This window comes from Bos indicus, chromosome 21, assembly GCF_029378745.1.
Source record: "Bos indicus isolate NIAB-ARS_2022 breed Sahiwal x Tharparkar chromosome 21, NIAB-ARS_B.indTharparkar_mat_pri_1.0, whole genome shotgun sequence".
NCBI classification, from domain to species: Eukaryota; Metazoa; Chordata; class Mammalia; order Artiodactyla; family Bovidae; genus Bos; species Bos indicus.
The window spans coordinates 21844645-21869567 of record NC_091780.1 but is presented as its reverse complement, the minus strand read 5'-3'; the positions used below and the strand labels follow the sequence as shown (position 1 = coordinate 21869567).

The 24923-nt window shown below is 47.0% G+C and overlaps 1 protein-coding gene across 1 annotated transcript in view; it reads right to left on the bottom strand.

The window, feature by feature from the left end:
* Positions 1-13912, bottom strand: part of SEMA4B (semaphorin 4B) — a 47247-nt gene extending 33335 nt beyond the window's left edge. Inside the window, exon 1 of the mRNA XM_070775129.1 lies at positions 13706-13912. The gene's annotated coding sequence lies outside the window, so the exon portion shown is untranslated. The remainder of the gene's footprint in view (positions 1-13705) is intronic.
* Between the last annotated feature and the right edge of the window lie 11011 nt (positions 13913-24923).

Genomic DNA, 24923 nt, shown 5'->3' with positions numbered 1-24923 from the left:
TGGAGCTTCAACTTCAGCATCAGTCCTTTCAATGAATATTCAGGGTTGATTTCCTTTAGGATTGACTTGTTTGATCTCCTTGCTGTCCAAGGGACTCTCAAGAGTCTTTTCCAGCACCACAATTCGAAAGCATTGAATCTTCAGTGCTCAGCCTTTTTTATTGTCCAGCTCCCACATCCATATATGACTACTGGATTCTAAACCATAGCTTTGACTACCCTTGGGCTTTTCTGGTGCCTCAGCTGGTAAAGAATCTGCCTGCAAACCGGGAGACCTGGGTTCGATCCCTGGGTTGGGAAGATCCCCTGGAAAAGGGAACAGCTACCCACTCCAATATTCTGGCCTGGAGAATTCCATGGACTGTAGTCTATGTGGTCACAAATGGTCGGACACGACTGAGCGACTTTCACTTTGACTACCCTTGAGCCGTTCTCAAACTGTTCTCAACTCAGGAGCCAGAGTGAGCTTTTCAAAACCAAAGTCAGGTCATGGCACTCCTGTGCTCAAAACCCTCCAGTGGTTCCTTACAGTGGTGTGCAAGGCTCCAGGCTACCTCGCCCACGCCCACTGCATCATCCATTGCTCTCCCCACCCCTCACTCACTCTACCCCAGGCACTCATGAGGACGAACACGCTTGTGCTAAGACCTTTGCCCTGGCTCCTCCCTCTGCCTGGAGTTCTCTACCCAGAAAGTGATTGAGTCCCTCGTTTCCTTCAAATCTTTCCTCAAAGATCACCTTCTTAGTCATAAAAAAAGAACAAAATAATGCCATTTGCATCAATATGGATGCACCTAGAGATTATCATACTGAGTGAAGTTAAGTCAGACAGAAAGACAAATATCACATGATATTGTTTATGTGTGGAATCTAAAAAAAGGCCACAACAGACTTGTGGACACAGCTGGGAAGGAGAGGGTGGAATGAACTGAAACCTATACATTACCATATGTAAAACAGATAGTTAAAAGGAAGTTGCCCTGTAACACTGGGAGCTCAACCCAGCGCTCTGTGACAGCTTAGAGGGGTGAGACGGAGGTTCCAGAGGGAAGGGATATAGGTATACTTGAGGCTGATTTACTTTGTTGTACAGCAGAAACCAATACAACATTTAAAGCAATTATCTTCCAACTAAAAATAAATTTAAAAAATAAATATAAAAAGGCTACAAATGAACTTATCTGCAAAACTGAAATAGAGTTACAGATGTAGAAAATTAACTTATGGTTGCAGGGTAGAGGGGAGGGGGGGATAAACTGGAAGATTGGGGCCGACACATACACACCACTATGCACAAAACAGATAACTAGTGAGGACTTCTGCAGGGCACTGGCAGTTCCACTCAATACTCTGTACTGACCTATATGGGAAAAATCTAAAAAAGAGTGGATGAATGATTTTGTATAAAAGGTTCACTTTTCTGTGCTCTTGAAACTAAAACAACATTGTAAATCAATTATACTCTAATTAAAAAAAAGAAAAAAGATCACCTTCTTGAAGAATCTGAAGTTTCCCCAATATTCCCTTCCCTGAGATGTTTTTCCGACATGCTCACCATCTTCTAATATACTAAATGATTTGCTTATTTGTTGTGGTTTTTCTTTATTGTCTGAACCTCCCACCTGCCTTCTCACCCCCAAGAAATGTTGACTGAGGAGGGCAAGTATTTTTGCTCCTTTGGCTTGTTAAATAAGCTATCCATAGCCTCTAGAACAGTGCCTGGCATATGGTTAACCCTCAGTCAGTACTGGCTGAGTGAATGAATAAATGAATGCCGCCTCAGAGTCAGGGAATACTGTGGGCCCATGTCAACTAACAACTAGAGCTCCTTGTTGATACCAACTTTGGTCTGGAATTCCCTGAAACCAGAAATGATGCAATTAACTTTTTTAAGCTACGCACAAGACTTTGTATTGATCTCCTTTAAATCTACTGGTTCTGGTCCAGATCTCATCCTATTGAGGTCATTGTGAATATTGATTCTATCATACAATTGGCTTCCCCTCCCAGTTTTGAGTCATCTATAAATCTGATAAGCATTCTTGACCATTATTCAAGTCACTGATAAAAATATTAGATGAGCAGACCTAACACCCACTTCTTGGTTTCTAAATATCACTCTTTAATAAAAGGCAACAGAACTCCTTGGAGAAATGAAAAGGAAAGTACAAGATGATCCTGGGACCTTGTGTTGGGCCAGAAAACAAGGAAGTGACTAAAGACTAATGGGGTCATGTCAAAAGGATATAGGGCCAGCTTGATGACCAAACTTGGGACAATTCGAGCATCAGAAAGCATAATGAAGTAATGGATTCTAATGCATAAAAGTAAAACAATCCATTAGTCTACAGTAAAACTCAGCAAAGCAGAGAGAGAAAGAAAAGGGCTGGAAAGAATAAATTTCTCTATAGAAAAGTGCTGCTGCCTGATAGACATAGAGGAGATGATAGACTTAGAAAATCCAGATTCAAGCAAGCAGAAGGTATCAAGAAGAGGCGCAAGAATACACAGAAGAACCGGACAAAAAGAGCTTCACGACCCAGATAATCACGACAGTGTGATCACTGACCTAGAGCCAGACATCCTGGAATGTGAAGTCAAGTGGGCCTTAGAACGCATCACTACGAACAAAGCTAGTGGAGGTGATGGAACTCCAGTTGAGCTATTTCAAATCCTGAAAGATGATGCTGTGAAAGTGCTGCACTCAATATGCCAGCAAATGTGGAAAACTCAGCAGTGGCCACAGGACTGGAAAAGGTCAGTTTTCATTGCAATCCCAAAGGAAGGCAATGCCAAAGAATGCTCAAACTACCGCACAATTGCACTCATCTCACACGCTAGTAAAGTCATGCTCAAAATTCTCCAAGCCAGGCTTCAGCAATACATGAACTGTGAACTTCCTGATGTTCAAGCTGGTTTTAGAAAAGGCAGAGGAACCAGAGATTAAATTGCCAACATCCGCTGGATCATGGAAAAAGCAAGAGAGTTCCAGAAAAACATCTATTTCTGTCTTATTGACTATGCCAAAGCCTTTGACTGTGTGGATCACAATAAACTGTGGAAAATTCTGAAAGAGATGAGCACACCAGACCACCTGACCTGCCTCTTGAGAAATCTGTATGCAGGTCAGGAAGCAACAGTTAGAACTGGACATGGAACAACAGACTGGTTCCAAATAAGAAAAGGAGTACGTCAAGGCTGTATATTGTCACCCTGCTTATTTAACTTATATTCAGAGTACATCATGAGAAACGCTGGGCTGGAAGAAGCACAAGCTGGAATCAAGATTGCCGGGAGAAATATCAAGAACCTCAGATATGCAGATGACACTACCCTTATGGCAGAAGGTGAAGAGGAACTAAAAAGCCTCTTGATGAAAGTGAAAGTAGAGAGTGAAAATGTTGGCTTAAAGCTTAACATTCAGAAAACGAAGATCATGGCATCCGGTCCCATCACTTCATGGGAAATAGATGGGGAAACAGTGGAAACAGTGTCAGACTTTATTTTGGGGGGCTCCAAAATCACTGCAGATGGTGACTGCAGCCATGAAATTAAAAGACGCTTACTCCTTGGAAGGAAAGTTATGACCAACCTAGATAGCATATTCAAAAGCAGAGACATTACTTTGCCAACAAAGGTCTGTCTAGTCAAGGCTATGGGTTTTCCTGTGGTCATGTATGGATGTGAGAGTTGGACTGTGAAGAAGGCTGAGCACCGAAGAACTGATGCTTTTGAACTGTGGTGTTAGAGAAGACTCTTGAGAGTCCCTTGGACTGCAAGGAGATCCAACCAGTCCATTCTGAAGGAGATCAGCCCTGGGATTTCTTTGGAAGGAATGATGCTGAAGCTGAAACTCCAGTACTTTGGCCACCTCGTGCGAAGAGTTGACTCATTGGAAAAGACTCTGATGCTGGAGGGACTGGGGGCAGGAGGAGAAGGGGACGACAGAGGATGAGATGGCTGGATGGCATCACTGACTCGATGGACATGAGTCTGGGTGAATTCCGGGAGTTGGTGATGGACAGGGACGCCTGGTGTGCTGCGATTCATGGGGTCGCAAAGAGTCGGACACGACTGAGCAACTGAACTGAACTGAAGGATAACTAATGGATGCTAAACCTTTGGGTGGAAGATTGTTAGGAAACTACGTTAACAAGATCTCTGAGATTTCCCTGGTTGTCCAGTGGCTGAGATTCAAAGCTTCCACTGTAGGAAGCGTGGGTTCCATCCTTGGTTGGAGAACTAAAATCCTACATGCTTCGTGGTACAGCCAAAAAAACCCAAAAAGGAAACACAGTCTCAAAGTCTGACCCACAGATGACTTACTAATGACCAGTGGGAAAATGTTTCTCTAAGGGAGCACTGGTGGCCACTATCTTTTTTGCCCCCAGTGGCCACCATATTAATCAAGTGGCCAAAAGTAACATCATTGGTAGTGGGACTACCTGATATCATTCACCTCCTGATATGAGTCAATAAAAAATACACAACTCATCAACAATTGTATCAAAAGTATGTAACCCAGATCTAATAGTGAGGACACAATAGGAAACATTCAGCTTCTATAAGACAAAGAGCTTGGACTCTTCAAAAAGGTCAAACTGATGAAAAGACAAAAAGGACAAGAGAACTGTTTTAGGATAGAAAATTAAAAAGACATGCAATATGTGAACCTTGATTGAAATCCTGAAGGGGAAAAAAAAAAAGCCACAGAGCAATTGAGAAATTGCTAATACACATGCACTGTGTATGAGATGATATTATGGCATTATTCGGAGAAGGCGATGGCACCCCATGCCAGTACTCTTGCCTGGAAAATCCCATGGACGGAGGAGCCTGGTAGGCTGCAGTCCATGGGGTCGCTAAGAGTCGGACACGACTGAGCAACTTCACTTTCACTTTTCACTTTCATGCACTGGAGAAGGAAATGGCAACCCATTCCAGTGTTCTTGCCTGGAGAATCCCAGGGACGGGGGAGCCTGGTGGGCTGCCGTCTATGGGGTCGCACAGAGTCGGACACGACTGAAGTGACTTAGCAGCAGCAGCAGCAGCAGCAGCATGGCATTATTGTTCATTTTCTTAGGTACAATATGGTACTGTGTTCTTAGGAGAATGTCATTGTTCTTTGGAGACGCCTGCTGAGGTCTGTCGACATGAAGTATCATGATATCTACAACTTACTTTCATACGATTAAGCCAAAACAAGTGGGTTGTGAGTGTGCATTTGTGTATGAGAAAGAGTGTGAGTGCTACTGTGGCAGAGTTTTGACAACTGGTTAATATAGAAAGTTATGGGTGTTTTTATATCATGTTTTATAAATTTTAGGGGAAAATTGAGGGAGGCATTTCCAAAAACAGAGCCTACTGGAGACCTCCATCCAGGTTGAAACTGATCGACATCCTTTGTAGGCTGAATCATGTGTTAGCTATGGTGTCTTCCTTACTGCACCATTCACCCACATTTCTTCATATTATCCATAAGAATCATATGAGGGCCTTCCCTGGCAGTCCAGTGGTTAGGACTCCGCAGTCTTGCTGGGTCCAATCCCTGGTCAGGGAACTAAGATCCAACAAGCCACATAGTGTGGCCAAAAAAATAATAATAACAACAATAACAATAATATGAAAAAATTATAAGAAATCTTATTGAAATCAAGATCCTAGCTATAACTATAGCACTGACTCATTGGAAAAGACCCTGATACTGGCAAAGACTGAAGGCAAAAGAAGTGGGTGGCAGAGGATGAGATGGTTACATGGCATCACTGACTTAATGGACATGAATCTGAGCAAACTCTGAGAGATAGTGGAGGACAGAGGAACCCGGTGTGCTGCAGTCCATGGGGTCAAAGTCTGACACCACTTAGCTACTGAATGACGACAACTAACTATAGCGTTTCCTTCTATCTTCTGCTTACTGCTGTTACCTAGAACAGGGCCTGATGAGTGGCATCTGTTTGATTAGAATTTATTGAGTGCCAGAATCTCCACATCAGGTCTCCCCTCAAGCAGCAACCAGGCTGGTTTGCCCAAGTGTCTTGGCAACACATGGGTGCTCCTCTCTGAGAGGAGGCAGGGGCTGATGTAGTCTCACTTGGCAGTTAATTATATCCCACTCAAACACTTCAAGTGTGTCTTCTGCCAACTCGGTGCAAGCCCCTTGAAGACAGTGACGGGTCTTGCCTCTCGAAACCCCCCTGCCTCACATGGCACCCCAGTAGGACCTCCACTGTTAAGTCGCTTCAGTTGTGTCTGACTGTGTGTGACCCCATAGACGGCAGCCCACCAGGCACCGCCGTCCCTGGGATTCTCCAGGCAGGAACACTGGAGTGGGTTGCCATTTCCCGGACAAAATGCGGGCCCCACCTGTTGGCCTGGAGAGGAGCCCTCTAACTCATGCCCCAGCATGGCAGCCTTGGGCCTTGTGGGCTCCCCTGTCTCCCCCTGGCATGCTAATTTGTTCTCCCCAGGGTAAAAAAAAAAAACAAACAGGAGGATGACTGACAGAGAAAAACCTCATTTGAGCTGACTTCCTGTGGGCTGAAGAGCGGTTCCCAGGCCAACACCGTGTCTCCTGTTCCCCTTCGCCACCCTTGGATGTAGGCAAGTCTTTCTCAGCCAGAACGCCGGTGTTTATAAAGAGCTCAGGGCGCCACTTGGAAAGAGTATAGAAAGAGACAAAGCGAAAACCAGCGGTTCCTCTGTGCCCCCGGCCAGCAAGATGCAGTCAAGTCTGGCTTCCTTTCTCTGTCCACACTCACACAACTCATTCCCCATCCATCCTCTCTCTCTCTGAGGGTCTCTCTCTCCTGTACACACAAGCACACACATAAGAAGGATAAAAATGCGAGAAGGAGAGGTGAAATGTGCACGGGGACGGAACCCAGGCCTCCCGCATTGCAGGCAGATTCTTTTCCAGCTGAGCCACTGGGAAAGCCCAAAATATGCACAGGAATACATGCAAAGAGGCCAGACAAAATGGGGCCACATGTCTGAAGGCAGCCAAGGAAACTTCAGGGATGACAAGTGTATTTTGTATCTTAATTAGGATGTTGGTTTCCCAAGTGTAAACAGATTAAAATTTTTTGATCTGTACACTGAAGATCTATGCATTTTCCTGTATGAAATTTCTACCTTATACCTGTTATTGTGGGATGGGGGTGGGGGTAAGCAAGGAGACCAAAAGGTAAAAATATAATAATAATAATCATCATAATAATAAAACACCTCACCTGCAGGATCAGGTGAAAGAAGAAAATGAGACTAGCTATGGGCCGGAGTCGGGAGTGGGCGTGGGAGGGGAGCTTTTCCAGGTTTTCTAGGTGGTAAAGAACCCACCTGCCAAAGCAGGAAACATAAGAGGTGCAGGTTATATCCCTGTGTTGGGAAAATCCCTGGAATATGAAATGGCAACCCACTCCAGTATTCTTGCCTGGAGAATCCCAGGGACAGAGGAGCTTAGCGGGCTACAGTCCGTGGGGTCGCAAAAAGCTGGACAAGACTGAAGCGATTTAGCATGCACATATCAGGGGGAGAAGGTGAAGAGAAATAGGAAAGGCTACAAGAGAAAATAGGGCTTTCTAGGTGGTGCTAGTGGTAAAGAACCCACCTGCCAATGCAGGAAACACAAGAGACATGGATTTGATCCCTGGGTGAGAAAGATCCCCTGGAGGAGGGCATGGCAACCCACTCCAGTATTCTTGCCTGGAGAATCCCATGGACAGAGGAACCTGGCAGGCTACAGTCCATGGAGTTGCAAAAAGTCGGACACAACTGAAGCGACCTGGCATGCACACATACAAGAGAAAATAAAGCAAAGTGTGGCTAAAAATATAAGGCCTCTGTAACCTGCTCAGTTACAAAGGAATAAGGCAGTGTGGGCTCAGGGCAAGTGCTGGCCGTGCAATGGTCCATCCAGAGCACAGTCAGCCTCTTGAGCCGTCAGTACTCATTAACCATCTATACGTACAGCCTCCGCCCAGGCATAGGCCAGCTCTGACCTGGGGCACGGATGGCTCCTGCCAGCCTGCCCCCAGCCCGGCCTGCCGGCTCTCATTTCCACCCAGGGGATCCTGGCTCTCACACAGTCCTACTCTGGGAGTCATGGCTTTGCTTTGTTTCCCGGCCGTGGAGGAGGGGCCTCTTGCCAAGCCCAGTGGAGCTTGAACCCAAGGTCTCACCCGCCCCGTCCTGGAGTAGCACTCAAGCTCCTCCCATCTCTGGGTTCTGGCTGGCAGGCTGCCCAGCAAGGCCTCGCAGACACGCACTGGCGGTAGCCCAGCTCCCTGGGCCTTGGCCCCCTGCCACCATCCCCTCGTCGCCCTGAGCCCTCCTCTCATGCCAACCTGCAGCTGCAGCTCCCCTCCCTGCCCAGCTGGGCACAATGCTGCTGTTTCCTCCCCAGGGGCTGGGCTGCAGCATCAATACATTTTGATGAGAAAGCGACACCAGCTGGCACACCCTGTGTGTGCTTTTAAATCCGCCAATGACTTCCAGATGCCGGGGGCTGGGAGTGTCCCTGGGGCAGTACCCTCTGCAGTGGGGGGCACTCACGGGGCCAGCACGGCCCCCACCTTTGAGTCTCACCAGCGACTTTAACCAGGGTCTAGCAATGAATGTAAATGAGCCTCATCTCTCTTCTGCAAACTGTGCTCCTCTTCACTGGTCCCTTATGTCTCTTTCTTTTTCAAAAATGTTTATTTACTTATTTGGCTCTCCCAGGTCTTAGTTGCAGCATGTGGGATCTAGTTCCCCGACCAGGGATTGAACCCAGGCTGCCTGCATTGGGAGCATGGAGTCTTAGCCACTGGGCCACCAGGGAAGTCCCGGTCCCTAATGTTTCTTGCTCTGTGAAGTGGTTCGAATCCAGGGATGAGGCACACCAGTTCTTCCATAAGAAGTAGAATTTCAGCACTATCTGTTATTTTGGGGACTGTAGCAAGCCACGGGATCTCTCAGAACCTCAGCTTCCCCATCTGTGAGATGGGAATGCTAACAGTACTGCCTGCGCTGTCAGGAGAGCTGAGGAGACAGGGCTTACAAGGCGACGGGCAGCCCCGGTGCGTGGTGAAAGCCGAGCACGTTATATTATGGGTTCGCCTCATTTACCTAAACGTGGCCACAGCCATCCTAAGATGTCCAAGCTAGAGGACCCTCTTCTGGGCTCTCTGCTCAGGTTCGGCCACCTCCTACCAACCCAGTGCTGAGGCTGCAAGTCTCACGGGGAGAAGGAACCGGCCCGCCCAGCCCAGGCCCTGGGTGCGCCCGCTGCGGTGAAGAGCTCGCTGCCCGCCCCAGCCACCCCCACCGGGGCCTGTCGGGGCCTGAGCTGGCCACTCCCTGGGAGGGGACCCCCCTGCCCCACAGGGCTGTGGTGCAACCAGCCGGGCTCAGCTTGTCCCTGACTCGACACGGTAGAACACAGTAGAACACGGTAGGTTGCCACCATCGTGCCCAGGCTCCCGATGCAAGTTCCGAGGGGCTGTCTGCCTGGGCCCCCAGGTCTGTCCTCCAGGGGGCCTGGAGAGCCTGGCTGATGCGTGGCACCTGTCACCCCAAAGGGGCACAATTACTGTCCGGTGACTCTCTTTCCCCTGAAACCTCATACCTGCAGCCACTCAGAGGTATGAGGCAGACATCCTAGGCCGGGTGAGGATGGGAAGCAAGGAGCATAAGCCTCTAGGACAGTCTGGTTTCAAGTCTGGCTTATGAGACCCTTGCAGTCCCAAGATCTTGAGAAACCAGCAATCTACCTCTCCATTTGTCCCCAGTTCTTCCTCTTTAAGTCCCTCTCTGAGCCCTAGGCCCCTGGCCATTGCTTCATGGAGGGAGAGCAGACCTAGCCAAGGCCTTTCATCACTCCCGAGAAGGAACCTTCCTATCAGAGGACCAAAGCTCTCTCATCCCAAAGAGGTGGGGCCCTCCAAGCCCCCATGGTTCCCTGTCACCTTAGGTCACCTGGTGGCTCCGGCTCTTACTCCAAGAGAGCCTTGCTGTTGGTTCCAGCACTGCCTTTGAAGAGTGGGCCTAGACAGCTGAGCCCATTGGGTGGGGGATGGATGGGTGGGTTCCATTGATTTCCTGTGGCTCCAAAGACTACTCTGATAGAATGGAAGGAAGAATATATTACTGCCACAGTGTGCCCACCTGCCGGCCTAGACCATGGCACCAGAACAAGATGCTCACAAAAAGCCGGTACGTGGGTAGCACCCCAGATCCATGCTCAGACAGGGATCTTACACAGCAGCTCTCCAGGCCTGAGACTCCTGGGATGCCTGGCAGCACCCCAGTACTGAGCACCAGGCTGGAGGACACCATAAGTCTCTGAGTGGGCACAGCTCAGCTCTAGCAAAGGAGTCGGAGGAAGACTTGCCTGGTGGTTCAATGGCTACTGATCTCCCAATGCAGGGGGCCCAGGTTTGATCCCAGGTCAGGGAACTAGATCCTACATGCCACAACTAAAGATCACATATGCCAACACTAAGATTGAAGATCCCACATGTCACGAGTAGGACCTGCCACAGCCAAATAAATAAACAAAAATATTTTTTTTTAAAAAGGAGGGGCTCTAAGGGGCCTGGACCCAGGGCCTGATCCACCCAGTCCACTCTGCAAGGGAGCAGACCCACCTTGCTCCTCTCAGGCTCTTCCTCTATGAACACTGCCTTCACTCTTTCCTTACAGCCTGTGAGCAGTGGAGCAGAGCAGGGGGTCCTTTAACCAATAGAGTCGGCCTCAGTGAGATGTGAACCCCAAGAATGATGACAGTAATCAGAGCTTTTATTTGATTTCAAAGAGATTGTTGCCCTCCTCCCCTCCCCAACCCCAAAAAAGTAAAGATAATTTCTTTGGGGTGTTTTCGTCTGAAGACACAGGAACTTTCAGAATTAGTCTTTATTAGGTAAAAAGAAATACCAGAATTAAGAGTTATTATACACCTTAACATGAATTATTAGGCAAATTATGCCCACCTAAGGGCTTCCCCAATGGCTCAGCCAGTAAAGAATCTGCCTGTAATGCAGACGACACAGGAAACTTGGGTTCGATCCCTGGGTTGGGAAGATCCCCTGGAGGAGGAAATGGCAACTCACTCCAGTGTTCTTGCCCGAAAAATCCCATGAACAGAGGAGCCTGGTGGGCTATAGTCCATGGGGTCTCAAAGAGTCAGACTTGACGAAGCATGCATGCCCACCTAAAGCAAAACTGATGTTTACAAGGCTAACATTTATTGAGTACTTTCTATAAGCAAGCCACTGAGCTGAGCTTTTTTACATCCAATCATTTACTTACATCTCACAAGGTGAAACAGGAATTATGATATTCCCACTTTATAGTTGAGAAATGGGGGCACAGAGAGGTTCAGGGACTTGCTAAGGTCACATACGTGGCAAGTCAGTACTAGGCCCAGAAACTGGATTGGACTCCAGAACCCTGTGGAGATGCTCTACATACGGGAGAATTTCAACCAGGGTTTTGTCTCAAGCTATAACCATCTCCCTCTTGATAACATAAGCTACTGTATTTTCCTCCCTCTCTCCCTACCCCTTTTTTCCCCTTCTTCTTTCACTCATTCAGTATTTCTTGTGCACTTGCTGCCTTCTAAGCATCGCTGAGGTTGAAGAAACTGACATGGTTCTGCCTTCACAGAGCTTCCAGTTCATCAAGATTCCTTAAATTCTTCTTCCCAGAGAATAACCATTCTTGTCCACATTTCTTTAGACACTTTCACTCACTTATTCCTTTGTCTCCAACAAAGGGCCAGCCTGGCAGAGCTCCAGACGTGCTGCCAGGCTTCGAAGGCTAGAATCGTGCCATTTTCAACTGCCATTTCTGGAATGGCTCCTCTGAGCTGCCTCTGCACTCTGCTCAGATTTCCATTAAGGCACTCGTGATTCTGTAGTGAAATATTCATTTACACATCTCATCCCTATCTTCTACTACAAGCTCCTTGAGTGCAGGAACTAGGCCTGCCTAACTCGGGTTTTTAATCTCTATCCCCAGTGAAGAGTTTGGAAATAGCAGGCATCCAGGTGGCTGAGACAGTAAAGAATCAGCCTGCAATGCAATGTTCGATCCTTGGGTAGGGAAGATGCCCTGGAAAAGGTAATGTCTACCTACTACTGGAATGACTACCCACTCCAGTATTCTTGCCTGGAGAATCCCATGGACAGAGCAGTCTGGTGGGCGACAGTTCATGGGGTTGCAGAGAGCTGGACATGACTGAGCAACTTTCATTTTCAGTAAATGTTTGCTAAAGTGAATAAGTGAGTTTTCTGTTCTAGCTGACTGTCTCAAATCACTTCCAAATGATTCATTTAAGTGTTCCTTCCTGGATCTTTTTTTCCACCTTCCTCTTAACCTTTTCAAAGGAAAGGCACCTCTCTGATGTGGGAAGTCCCACTTCCCTGCTTTAGGGCAGCCAAAGGATTTCTTGCTCACACAGTCTCAACAGATTTGTTGGCTTCACAAGAGACAGTATTTTGGAAAGCTGAATGCTTGTTTCCTGGGGTTTTTTTAGGGCAATTCCATCAGATAATACATTAAAGCGAGAGCTCCAAGGTTTAGGACCAGGGAGAGAGACTCTCTGTCTTCCCCAAGGTGTCAGCCTCCATTCCCCACCTTCAGTTCACCAGCTGCCAACGTCCTCATCTTTAGACCGCCTGTCTCCAAAAGTCTGAGCCCCAATTGCAAAGAGACATACCCCAGATTTCCCTGGTGTTGTTCAGTTGCTAAGCTGTGTCTGACTCTTTGAGACCCCATGGACTGCAGCACACCAGGCTCCCCTGTCCTACACTATCTCCCAGAGTTTGCTCCAATTCATGTTCATTGAGTCAGTGATGCTATCTACCCATCTCATCCTCTGCCACCTCCTTCTTCTCAGATTTCCCTGAACTTTAGTAATAATAAGCACCAGTACACAGAATCGCACAGCCTGGAAGTCAGGAGACTGGGTTCAAATCCTGACCTTGCCAACTCATTATCATCTTGGGAAGTAATTTAATTTCTCTGGATTCTGTTTCTTCTATGAAAATAAGGAGTGGGACTGGGTAGATTTCTAAACCAAAGGCTAAACCATCTCTGGGCAAAAAAATTTCTTAATTGTGCATTTCCCAGTCCTTATGGCATTCGACCCTTATAAGAAACTTTCAATTCATAAGCCAAACAACATACATTACTAGTGAGGAAATGTGAGCAGAGGTCGATGACCTTACTCAGGTGACCCAGGCCCCTGACTCTTGCCATACCAAGATGGTTCCAGAGAGCCCACTGGGGCAGCCTCAGTTTCCAAGACCCCAACTTCCTTTCCCTCCTAACCCCTACATCCACGTTGTCACTCAGAGAGTAGAAGCTATGACAAAGAACCTGATTCAAGGGTCATAGCCAGGGCCATATGAGGAGGCGCCCAGGCCTTTCTCAAATTCCGAATGATCTGCCTCCAGGAGGACCACTGCCTCTCAGTTGCAGTTTTGGCTCAGAGGCCCAGGATGGCCACGGGAACGTGGGCCCAGCCTCCCGCGTTCCCATGACAACAGGTTCCCCCAGTGGCGGTGCGGGTGCCCATCAGAGCGTGCAGGTGGCGCCCTTTGGGAGAGGGGCCCGGCGGGAAGTAGGGGGCCGGGGCGGCGCCTGCCGCGGGGTGGCCTCCCCACTTCCGATCTCCTCCTCCCGGGGCCGCAGTTCCCGCCCGCCCTGTGCCCTTCGCCTACCTGAGAGTCACGGCCCGCGCGTGACCACCGCCCACTACAGGGTCACCTCTGCGCGGCGGGGCGGCCCTTCTTCTCGGTGTTCCCAGACTCGGCCCTGCTTCCAGGCCCCGCCCGACGCACTCACTTCCCGGGTACCGGGATGTCCCTGCAAATACCCTCGGTCTGGCGCCGAGTCCCCGGAAATGCAGGGCAGCCGCCAAGCCCCGCCCCTGCCCATGTTGATGGAATTGTCCGGAGGCGCCCCCCGGGGCTTGCTCGCTGTCCAGCGGGCTCCCGCCTCTGCCCCCAGGCACTGATGGCGACATAAGTCTCGCTGCTAGTGCCAGTCGGACACGTCCCCGAGACTGCTTGGCTGCCCTTAGGCCGTGGGGCCTATAGCCCCCCAGTACCACCTCCATCTTCCGAGCCTCCGCCTGGCCTCACTTATGCCCTGCAGGCAGCAATCTCACTAGCTGGAATTCGGAGGCCGGGGGTTGTTATCCTAGATCTGTTATTGAAACAGAGTTGGGTTGCCTTATCTGCACAGGCTTGGTAAAGCCAAATCACTGACATCTACCACTACCCCGGGTTCCCTGGTGGCTCAGTGGTAAAGAACCCACCTGCCAATGCAGGAGATGCAGGTTTGATACCTCGCTGGGGAAGATCCCCTGGAGGAGGGCATGGCAACCCACTCCAGTATTCTTGCCTGGAAAATCCCACAGACAGAGGAGCCTGAAGGGCTGCAGCCCATGGGGTCACAAAGAGTCAGACACAGACTTAGCCACTTAAGCAACACTACGACCGAACACCGAACTGGCTGTGTTACCTAGGGGGAATTCCTTAACCTCTCTGAGCCTTGAGTTCTTCATCTGGAGCAGCAAGGGACCTCACAGGGTTGCGGTGAGAAGCGCAATTATGTAGGCACACACCTGGCACATGGTCAGCTCTTTATAATGGTAGCATTGTTTACAGTCAGAAGCAAGGGCGAGCAGGCTACAGAGCCACCTGCGTGAAACCACTCACTTCTCCACCCAGAAATTCTGCTCACGGCGTCCCCTAACCTGCCATGGGCTGGGCTGTGGGAGTGAAACGAAAGGAGGAGATCTGTGGGAGGGGTGAGAGATAGTTATAAATAGTATCTAGCATTTATCAAGTGACCTTGGCTCGTCCCTCTCCAGCCCTTGCCTCCTAGCTTTGCTGTCTCAGGGTGGTTCCAGAAACAGCCAGTTCTGGGCGTGTAAGTAGCTGAGCTGGCCAGAGCTGGCCAGTCAAGGAGCTGGTGAAACCAGAGGCCAAGAGCCAGCTTTTTCCTAGGCCAGGCTAGGCTTAGGTGCTTTCTGTGGCCTCTCCTCTGGACAGAGGGGCTTGGGACTTCCCTGGGGGTCCAGGTGGTAAGGCTTCTGCGCTTCCAATGCTGGGGACGTGGGTTCCCCCTCTGGTGGCAAGGTCCCACAAGTTCTGTTGTTCGGGCAAAAAAAAATAGAGAGGGGTAAGGGACTACCAGACTCCGCACAGAATGCTCTTCCACACATGGTTATTCTGTTGTCCATCAACAAACGTTTGTGTGTGTGCGTGTATTAGTTGTTCAGTCGTGTCTGACTCTTTTTGACTCCATGGACTGTAGCCCCGCTAGGCTCTTCTCCATGGAATTCTCCAGGCAAGAATACTAGAGTGGGTTGCCATTCCCTTCACCAGGGGATCTTCCCTACCCAGCGATGGAACCCGGGTCTTCTGCATTGCAGGCAGATTCTTTACTGTCTGAGCCACCAGGGAGGCCCACAACATGTTTACTACCATAAAATTTGAAACACAGAAAAACACAATGAAAAATATCACCCTACCCAGAGACCACCACTGTTAATATTTCCTACCACTTTTTTGGAGGTACAATCTACATACTGCAAAGTGCACAGATCTTAAGTGGACTGGTATTAATATGTTGGTGACGATCCTCCTGGCTCTTTTCTATACAGAATTATACATTTACATTGTTTAGAAAAGGTACTATTCAGTGCATAATCTTTTGTGACTTTCCCCTAGGTGTGTGTGCTGGTAGCTCAGTTGTGTCCGACTCTTGGAGACTCCTCAGGCTCTAGCCCACCAGGCTCCTCTGTCCATGGGGATTCTCCAGGCAAGAATACTGGAGTGGGTTGCCATGCCCTCCTCCAGGGGATCGTCCCAACCCAGGGATTGAACCTGGGTCTCTTGCATTGCAGGTTGGTTCTTTACCATCTGAGCCGATTTCCCCTAGGACAGACATATATCACAGAGGTTTTCCTGTAGCATTAGAAATTCTCTCATACCTTCATTTTTAGTGCGTTCTGTCATAGGGATGTGGCACACATTTTTAAGTAAATCTCTACTACTGGACATTGAAATTGTTCCTAACTGTTCATTATCATAAGTAAGAGTTCCACAATCATTTTCTTTTTAAAACTATTTATTTGCTTTTTGGCTGTGTTGGGGCTTAGTTGCAGCACTCCGGCATGGGGGCTTAGTTGCTCTGAGGCATGTGGGATCCTAGTTCCCGACCAGGGATCGAACCCAAGTCCCTTGCATTGGAAGGCAGATTCTTATCTACTGGACTACAAGGGAAGTCCTCTCAATCTTTCTTTTTTTCCCTTGTATTTTTCTTTCCTGCTCATACTCTCCAATTAGTAGTAGCTGTGTTTATAACTAAGGTGGTGGGCTTCATTTGTGCAAATGGCTTTAAAAATAGTCCAATCAGATTCCCTTGGTGGTACAGTGAATAAGAACCCAGGGCACACGAATTTGACCCCTGGTCCAGGAAGATTCCACTTGCTGAGGATCAGCTAAGCCCAGGCCCCACAAATACTGAGCCAGTGCTCTAAAGCCCCACAAGCTGCAACGACTGAGCCCACCCACCCTAGAGCCTGTGCTGTGCAACCAGAGAAGCAACCACAGTGAAAAGCCCGTGCACCGCAACCAAGAGTAGCCCCCGTTCACCGCAACTAGAGGAGGCCCGCATGGAGCAACGAAGACACAGTGCAACCAAAAATTAACTCATTAATTAAAACAATTAGTCCAATGGCTTTACTAAGTCTGCCTTCCAAACACTGCTGAGGGTGGGAGGGAACAGGAAGAGATGCAAAACATCAACCCTGCCAAGTTTCAGGCTCGAGGAGGAGCACGTTGTGTCCTGCTGAGCCCGGGCTCTTCAGAGGAGCTCCTGGAACCTAGGCCCCCTCCCCCGTGGGGCCTCAGAGCTCCAGAGGGCTTGAGGCAACCCTGAGCTTTCCTTGTCCAGCCCAGCCCAGAGCCTCCAGGAAAGAATGCTGTCCACCTCCACATCACTCGCATGGCCTTTGGCTCTCCCTCGTGTTTTCTTCCTTCTCCCTCCTCCCTTTTCTGCCCCTTCTGCCCACTCCCTTTTCCTGTCTGTCTTCCTCCTCCAACCTTGCTCCAGCTTTTTATGGAAAAAAGGGAAATATCTTTGATGCACTTTAGAAAGGCCTTATCTTTAACATTATTGATCCCCCTCCACCCACCCCTTTCCTGGCTGTGGGACCTCAGGTGCAGAGAGGCTTGAGTTAATCGCCTTCACAGTTCACAGCCTTATCACCATGGTCGGCACAGGGTCGCTTGATTAATGTGGCTGTTCATTTCCTTTTATCTTTCCACGCCTCCTCCCACCCCTCCCCCCACAGGCTACCATTTTAAGGTGTGTAATATATGCTTTTGTTTGTGGGCATTCTTGCTAGATATACTGTAGAATTGTATACGTGTACTTAAAAAAAAATTTTTTTTTAAATTTTGAAACAATTATAGACTCACAGAAAGTTACCAAAAAATAGTACATAGTGTCCCGTGAGCTTTTTATCCAGCTTCCCCCATCGGTGACATTCTACAACTGTGTATATGTGCTCAATCCTCAGTCCTGTCGGACTCTTTTTATGACCGCATGGACTGTAGCCCTCCAGGCTCCTCTATCGTTGACATTTCCCAGGCAAGAATATTGGAGTCAATTGCCGTTTCCTCTTCCAAGGGATCTGCCTGACCCAGGGACACCCAGGGATGGAACCCGTGTCTTTTGTTCTCCTGCATTGTCAGGAGGATTCTTTACCACTCAACCACCTGGGAAGCCCTAGAATTGTAAAACTGTAGTACGATAGCAAAACCAAGAGATTGACATTGGGATCATACTGTTAAATAGAGACTGTATTATTCAGTTTTCTCTTGCAGTTATGTGTGTGTGTGTGTGTGTAGAATTCTATGCTATTTTGACCCCATGAATAAATTAGTGTAACCGTCACCACAGTCAAGATACAGAAGGTCCCGTCTCCACGGGGACCTCCTGGTGGTGTCCCTTTATAGTCACGCTCCTCCACTCAGGTCCGTGGACTTGGCAACCACTAATCTCTTCTCCATCCCTATATTTCTGTCATTTTGAGAATGTTATGTAAGTGGAAGCTTTTTTTTTTTTAATTTTTATTGGAGAATAGTTGATTTACAATGTTGTGTTAGTTTCTGCTGTAGAACAAAGTGAATCTGTTATATATATACACTTATATCCACTCTTTTTTATTTATTTTAAAAATATTTTATTTATTTACTTACTTGTGTGGCTGCATCAGGTCTTAGTCGCAGCACTTGGGGTCTTCATTGCTTCTTGCAGGATATTTCGTTTTGTGACAACGGACTCTATTTGCGGTGCTCAGTAGTCGTGGCACATGGGCTGAGTTGCCCCAGGCATGTGGGGTCTTACTTCTTGGACCAGGGATCAAACCCCGTCCCCTGCATTGGTAGGCGGATTCTTAACCACTGGACTACCAAAGAAGTCCCTATCCACCCTACGTAGATTCTTTTCACATATAGATTATAACAGATTATTGAGTAGAGTTCCCTGTGCTATACAGTAGGTGCAAATAGACTGGCTTTGAGACTGGCTTCTCCCTCATCATATTGCCCTTGAGATACATCTGTGTTTTTGTAACCTATGGGCAGTTCTTTCCTTTTTATTACTGTTTTGTATTCCATGGTATGGATGTACCAGAGTTTAACTATTCACCCACTGAAGGAGATTCGGGTTGTTTCCAGTTTGGGGCTATTACAGATAAAGCTGATTAATGTCCAGGTTTTTGTATGGATGTAAGTTTTCATTTCTTTGGGATATAGGTCAAATTTGGGATTACTGCCTTTTTTTTTTTTAAGGCATTTTATTTATTTATTTATGACTGCACTACGTCTTCCTTGCTGTGCTTGGGCTTTCTCTAGTTGTGGCAAGCGTGGGCTTCTCTTCTTTGCAGAACACGTGTTCTAGGCGTGTGGACTCCGTAGTTGTGGCACACGGGCTTAGTTGCTCCACGGCATGTGGAATCTTCCTGGACCAGGGATTGAACCCATGTCCCCTGCATCAGCAGGCAGATTCTTATCCACTGTACCACCAGGGAAGTCCTGGATTGCTGGGTCTTATGGTAAATACAGCTACAGTTTTATAAGAAACTTCCACACTATTTACCAGGATGGATATACATTTTATAAGAGATCCAGTTTCTCCCCCTCCTTGCCAGCAGTTGTTGTTATCACGGTTTTCTATTATGGCCTCCTAATAATTGCAAAGCAAGGCCTCATTGCGGTTTTAATTTGCATTTGCCTGGTGGCTAATGATGATGAACATCTTTTCAGGTGCTTATTTGCCATCCCTATCTCCTCCTTAGCAAAACGTCTGTGTCCCATTTTCTAATTGGACTGTTTTGTATTTTTAATTTATATAAACAGCATTTAGTCATATACCTCATTCCGTTTTTTTGTTCGTTTGTTTGTTTGTTTATTCCACAGACCCATCCATACTGCTCTGGACACATCTTTTAAAAGCATTTTCTGGGGCTGCACTAGGTGGGTCTTTGTTGCTGCTTGGGCTTTTCTCTAGTTACGGCGAGCAGGGGCTACTCTCCAGTTGTGGTGCACGGGCTTCTCACTGGTGGCTTCTCTCGTTGCGGAGCACAGCCTCCAGGGCACGTGGGCTCGGCGGCTGTGGTTCCCCGGTTCAGTAATCATACTGCCCTTAGTTGCTCCACTACCTGTGGGATCCTCCCAGATCAGGGATTGAACCCGTGGCTCCTGCATTGGCAGGCGGGTTCTTTACCACTGAGCCACCAGGGAAGCCCTGGACACATCTCATCTGCTGCTTCTAGCTGCTGCAGGGTATTCCAAAGTGTGGCTCTACCACACTTTATCTATCTACTCCCCGAACTGCCTACAACCTCCCACCCCCATAAAGAAGACTGCAGTGACTGTCTTCTTCCCTCTTTACCATATGGGCCATGTGAGATCTCTTGCATATTCTTCTAAGGGTATGACTTGTTGTGGGTCACAGGGCACCCTGCCCACATGCCCACATACCTACATGCCCACATGCCCACCAGCATGGACCCCTTCCCTCTGTCAACTCCTAGCATTATCCAGCTGCCTAACTTTTCCAGTCTAAATGATATGAAGTTTTAACATTGCATTTTTTAATCTCTTTATTATTTCTTTTATTTAAATAAAAATTATTTATTTATTTGTGGCTGCACTGGGTCTTCGCCTTGCTCGGGCTTTGTCTAGTTGTGGTGAACAGGGGTTTCTATTCGCTGTGGTACTCAGGCTCTCATTTCGGTGGCTTCTCTTGTCTTGGAGCATAGGCTCTAGGCACACAGGCTTCAGTAGTTGTGGCTTAGTTGCTCCGAGCCACGTGGAATCCTCCTGGATCAGGGACTGAACTTGTGTCTCCTGCATTGGCAGGTGGATTCTTTACCACTGAGTCACCAGGAAAACCCCAACATTTTATTTTTAAAATTAAGTTTGCATGCGTGCATGGGTGCTAAATCCCTTCAGTGGTCTTTCTGACTCTGTGACCCTCTGGGCTGTAGCCCACCAGGCTCCTCTGTCCATGGGATTCTCCAGGCAAGAACACCAGAGTGGGTTGCCATGCCCCCCTCCAAGTTTCAGATCAGATCAGATCAGATCAGTCGCTCAGTCGTGTCCGACTCTTTGCGACCCCATGAATCGCAGCACGCCAGGCCTCCCTGTCCATCACCAACTCCCGGAGTTCACTCAGACTCACGTCCATCGAGTCAGTGATGCCATCCAGCCATCTCATCCTCTGTTGTCCCCTTCTCCTCTTGCCCCCAATCCCTCCCAGCATCAGAGTCTTTTCCAATGAGTCAACTCTTCGCATGAGGTGGCCAAAGGACTGGAGTTTCAGCTTTAGCATCATTCCTTCCAAAGAAATCCCAGGGCTGATCTCCTTCAGAATGGACTGGTTGGATCTCCTTGCAGTCCAAGGGACTCTCAAGAGTCTTCTCCAAGACCACAGTTCAAAAGCATCAGTTCTTCGGTGTTCAGCCTTCTTCACAGTCCAACTCTCACATCCATACATGACCACAGGAAAAACTATAGCCTTGACTAGACGAACCTTTTTTGGCAAAGTAATGTCTCTGCTTTTGAATGTGCTATCTGGTTGGTCATAACTTTCCTTCCAAGGAGTAAGCGTCTTTTAATTTCATGGCTGCAGTCACCATCTGTAGTGATTTTGGAGCCCCCCAAAATAAAGTGTGACACTGTTTCCACTGTTTACCCATCTATTTCCCATGAAGTGATGGGACCGGATGCCATGATCTTCGTTTTCTGAATGTTGAGCTTTAAGCCAGCTTTTTCACTCTCCTGTTTCACTTTCATCAAGAGGCTTTTTAGTTCCTCTTCACCTTCTGCCATAAGGGTGGTGTCATCTGCATATCTGAGGTTATTGATATTTCTCCTGGCAATCTTGATTCCAGCTTGTGTTTCTTCCAGTCCAGCATTTCTCATGATGTACTCTGCATATAAGTTAAATAAACAGGGTGACAATATACAGCCTTGACGAACTCCTTTTCCTATTTGGAACCAGTCTGTTGTTCCATGTCCAGTTCTAACTGTTGCTTCCTGACCTGCATACAAATTTCTCAAGAGGCAGATCAGGTGGTCTGGTATTCCCATCTCTTTCAGAATTTTCCACAGTTTATTGTGATCCGCACAGTCAAAGGCTTTGGCATAGTCAATAAAGCAAGTTTATCTCCAAGTTTACCACAGTATAATTTACACACAATGATAGTGACACATTTTACACTCATTTCCTTGAATTTTGACAAGGGGACATACCTGTAAACACAAATCAGTCCCATCAACCCTAAGCGCTCCCTATGCCCTTTGTCGTCAGTCTACCTTCTCCATCTTCCACAACCAGTGATCTGATTTTTATCACTAAATTTTTCTGCCTTTTCTAGAACTCCATACAAATAGAAGCATACAGTATGTACTCTTGTGTCCGACTGCTTTCACTAACATAATGCTTTTGAGAGATGTATCAGTAGTCCATTCTTTTTTTCTTAATCATTGAGTGGTATTTATTGTATGAATATCAGTTTGGTTTACCTACTAATGGACTTTTGGGTTGTTTCCTCTTTGGCAAGTTTGGGGCTATTATAACTAAAATTGCTAACAGCTACTGCTTTAATTTATATTTCTCTGATTTCTAATACATCTTAACATCTCCTCCTGTATTTGTTAACTTTTAAATTTCTCCTGTAAATCACCTTTTTATCTTTGCCCATTTTCCCGCCATTTGACTTGCAAGAAGATTGTCTTATTGACTTGCAGAAATTCCTAGTATATTCTGAATCTAGATATTAGTTCTTTGTTGGCTTTAGATATCACAAATTCTCCCAATTTTGTCATTTGTTAACCTTGTCAATGAACTCATACTTGGGCAGTAATCAAATCAATCGATTTTTTTTCTTTTTGCTTTATGTTTTATGCTTCTGAAATTTTGCTTAATAAGTTAATTCGTACCCCAAGGTCACAAAGATATTCTTCAATATTTTATATTATTAACTTCACAGTCTTCTGGATACATTTAAGTCTTTAACCCAAAATTCACTTTTTCATGTGGTGGTAGATTTCATGAGATTCATTTTTGTTTTTTCCATAAAGTGAACCATTTTTCCCATTACCATATTCCTGTTGCTCTCAAACTTGAACATGTATAAAAATCACCAAAAAGCTTGTTAAAAGCACAGATTGCGTCTCACTCTTGGGCATATACCCAGTGTTCAGTCGCTCAGTTGTGTCCAACTCCTTATGACCTGATGGACTGCAGCCAGACAGGTTCTTCTGTCTGTGGAATTTTCCAGGCAAGAATACTGGAGTGGGTTGCCATTTCCTATGCCAGGGGGCATATACCCAGACAAAACTATAATTCAAAAAGATACATGAACCATTATGTTCATAGAAACACTACTTACATTAGCCAAGATATGGAAACAACCTAAATGCCCATGGACAGATGAGTGGATAAAAAAGATGTGATACACACATGCAACACACACACAAAGACACATACACAACGAGCTATAAAAAGCATGAACTAATGCCACTGGAAGCAACATGGACCTAGAGATTTTCATACTAAGCAAAGTAAGTCAAAAAGAGAAAGACAAATGCCATATGATATCATGTATATCAACATAAAATATGACACAAATGAACATATTCACAAAACAGAAACAGATTCACAGACATAGAGAACAGACTTGTCATTGCCAAAGGGGAAGGGGGTGGGGGAGGAAGAACTGGGAGTTTGGGATTAGCAGATTCGAACTACTGTATATAGGATGGCTAAACAACAAGGTCCTCCTGTACAGCACAGGATACTGTATATTCAATACCCTGTGATAGACCACAGTGGAGAAGAATACAAAAAAGAATGTATAGGTAAAACTGAGTCACTTTACTGTATAGCAGAAATTAACACAACATTGTAAATCCACTATACTTCGGTAGAATTGCTTTTTAAAAAGCACAGATTTCAGGTTTCTCTGGTGGTCCAGTGGTTAAGAATCCACCTGCCAGCAGGGGACACGGGTTTGACCCCTAGTCTGGGAAGATCCCACATGCCATAGGGAACTAAATCTGTGCACCACAATTACTGACCCCAAGCTCCAGAGCCCACGAGCCTCAACTACTGAAGTCCCTGCACACCACAGCCTGTGCTCCACAAGAGAAGTCACCACATTGAGGAGGTCACGCACCACAACTGGAGAGTATCCCCCACTCACTGCAACTAGAAAAAGCCTTCGGAACAAGGTCCGAGCCATAAATAAATAAAAAGTAGCACAGATTTCTGGGCCCCACCCAGCTGATACAGGTGGGACCCTAAAGTTTATATATCTAATAAGTTTCCAAGTGATGAGATGATACCACTGCTACAGGTGGAGAAAGCAAACTGCCAAAGAAAAAAGAAAAAAAAGTAAGAAAAATAAATTTAAAATAGAAAAAAGAAAGAAGAAAGAGAAAGAAACAAATTTAAAAAAAAAATGAGAACAACTGCTATGTACTTAAAACCTTTACCTCTCCGGGTTTTTTCCCTGCCTCACTGGCATCCTCCATAATACCGGGCACTTCTTGGCTCTCCTCCATCCTACACACCACCCCCATCTCCCCTGGGTCTCTTGGAACATGAATCCACATCCACACATTTTACGATCACATCCCCATGGCTCTCCTGAACCACACTCTTCCATCCTCTGGTAAATGCCCTGAGGTTGTCCACCCACCTCCCGGCCACTCCCCTGTCGTCACTGGAGACTTAGGCACGTGGCTCCCCATTTTTATCTCCAGCTAAAGCCCTGTCATTGTCCTTGATGACTTCAGCATCCACGTGGAAGACACATCCTAAATCTGGTTTCTCAGGTCTCCAATGACCTCTCTCACTCACCTCAGCCACCACTCCCATTTACTGGAAGTAATTGGCTCCAATACCAAGGTCCTCAGTTCAGGAATCACTTTCTCTGGCATAGTCTCTTTTCCTTCCAGCTTTCTTCTTTAGCATACTCCCTCTGAGCCTCCTTGGCTTCCCAGGTGGCTCAGGGTTAAAGAATCCGCCTGCCAATGCAGGAGACACAGGAGTCACAGGTTCAATCCCTGGGTCAGAAAGATCCCCTGGAGAAGGAAATGGCAACCCACAGCAGTATAGTTGCCTGGAGAATTCCATGGACAGAGAAGCTACATGGATTGGTGTGCTATAGTCCATGAGGTTGAAGAGTCAGACACAATTTAGGGATTAAATGACAATGACAATCCATGGTTCTATATCCCCATATTCAACCAACCACAGATTATGTAGTATTGTACATATTTATTGGAAAAAAAGTGCATATAAGCAGACCTTCACATTTCAAACTCTTGTTGTTGTTCCTGGGTC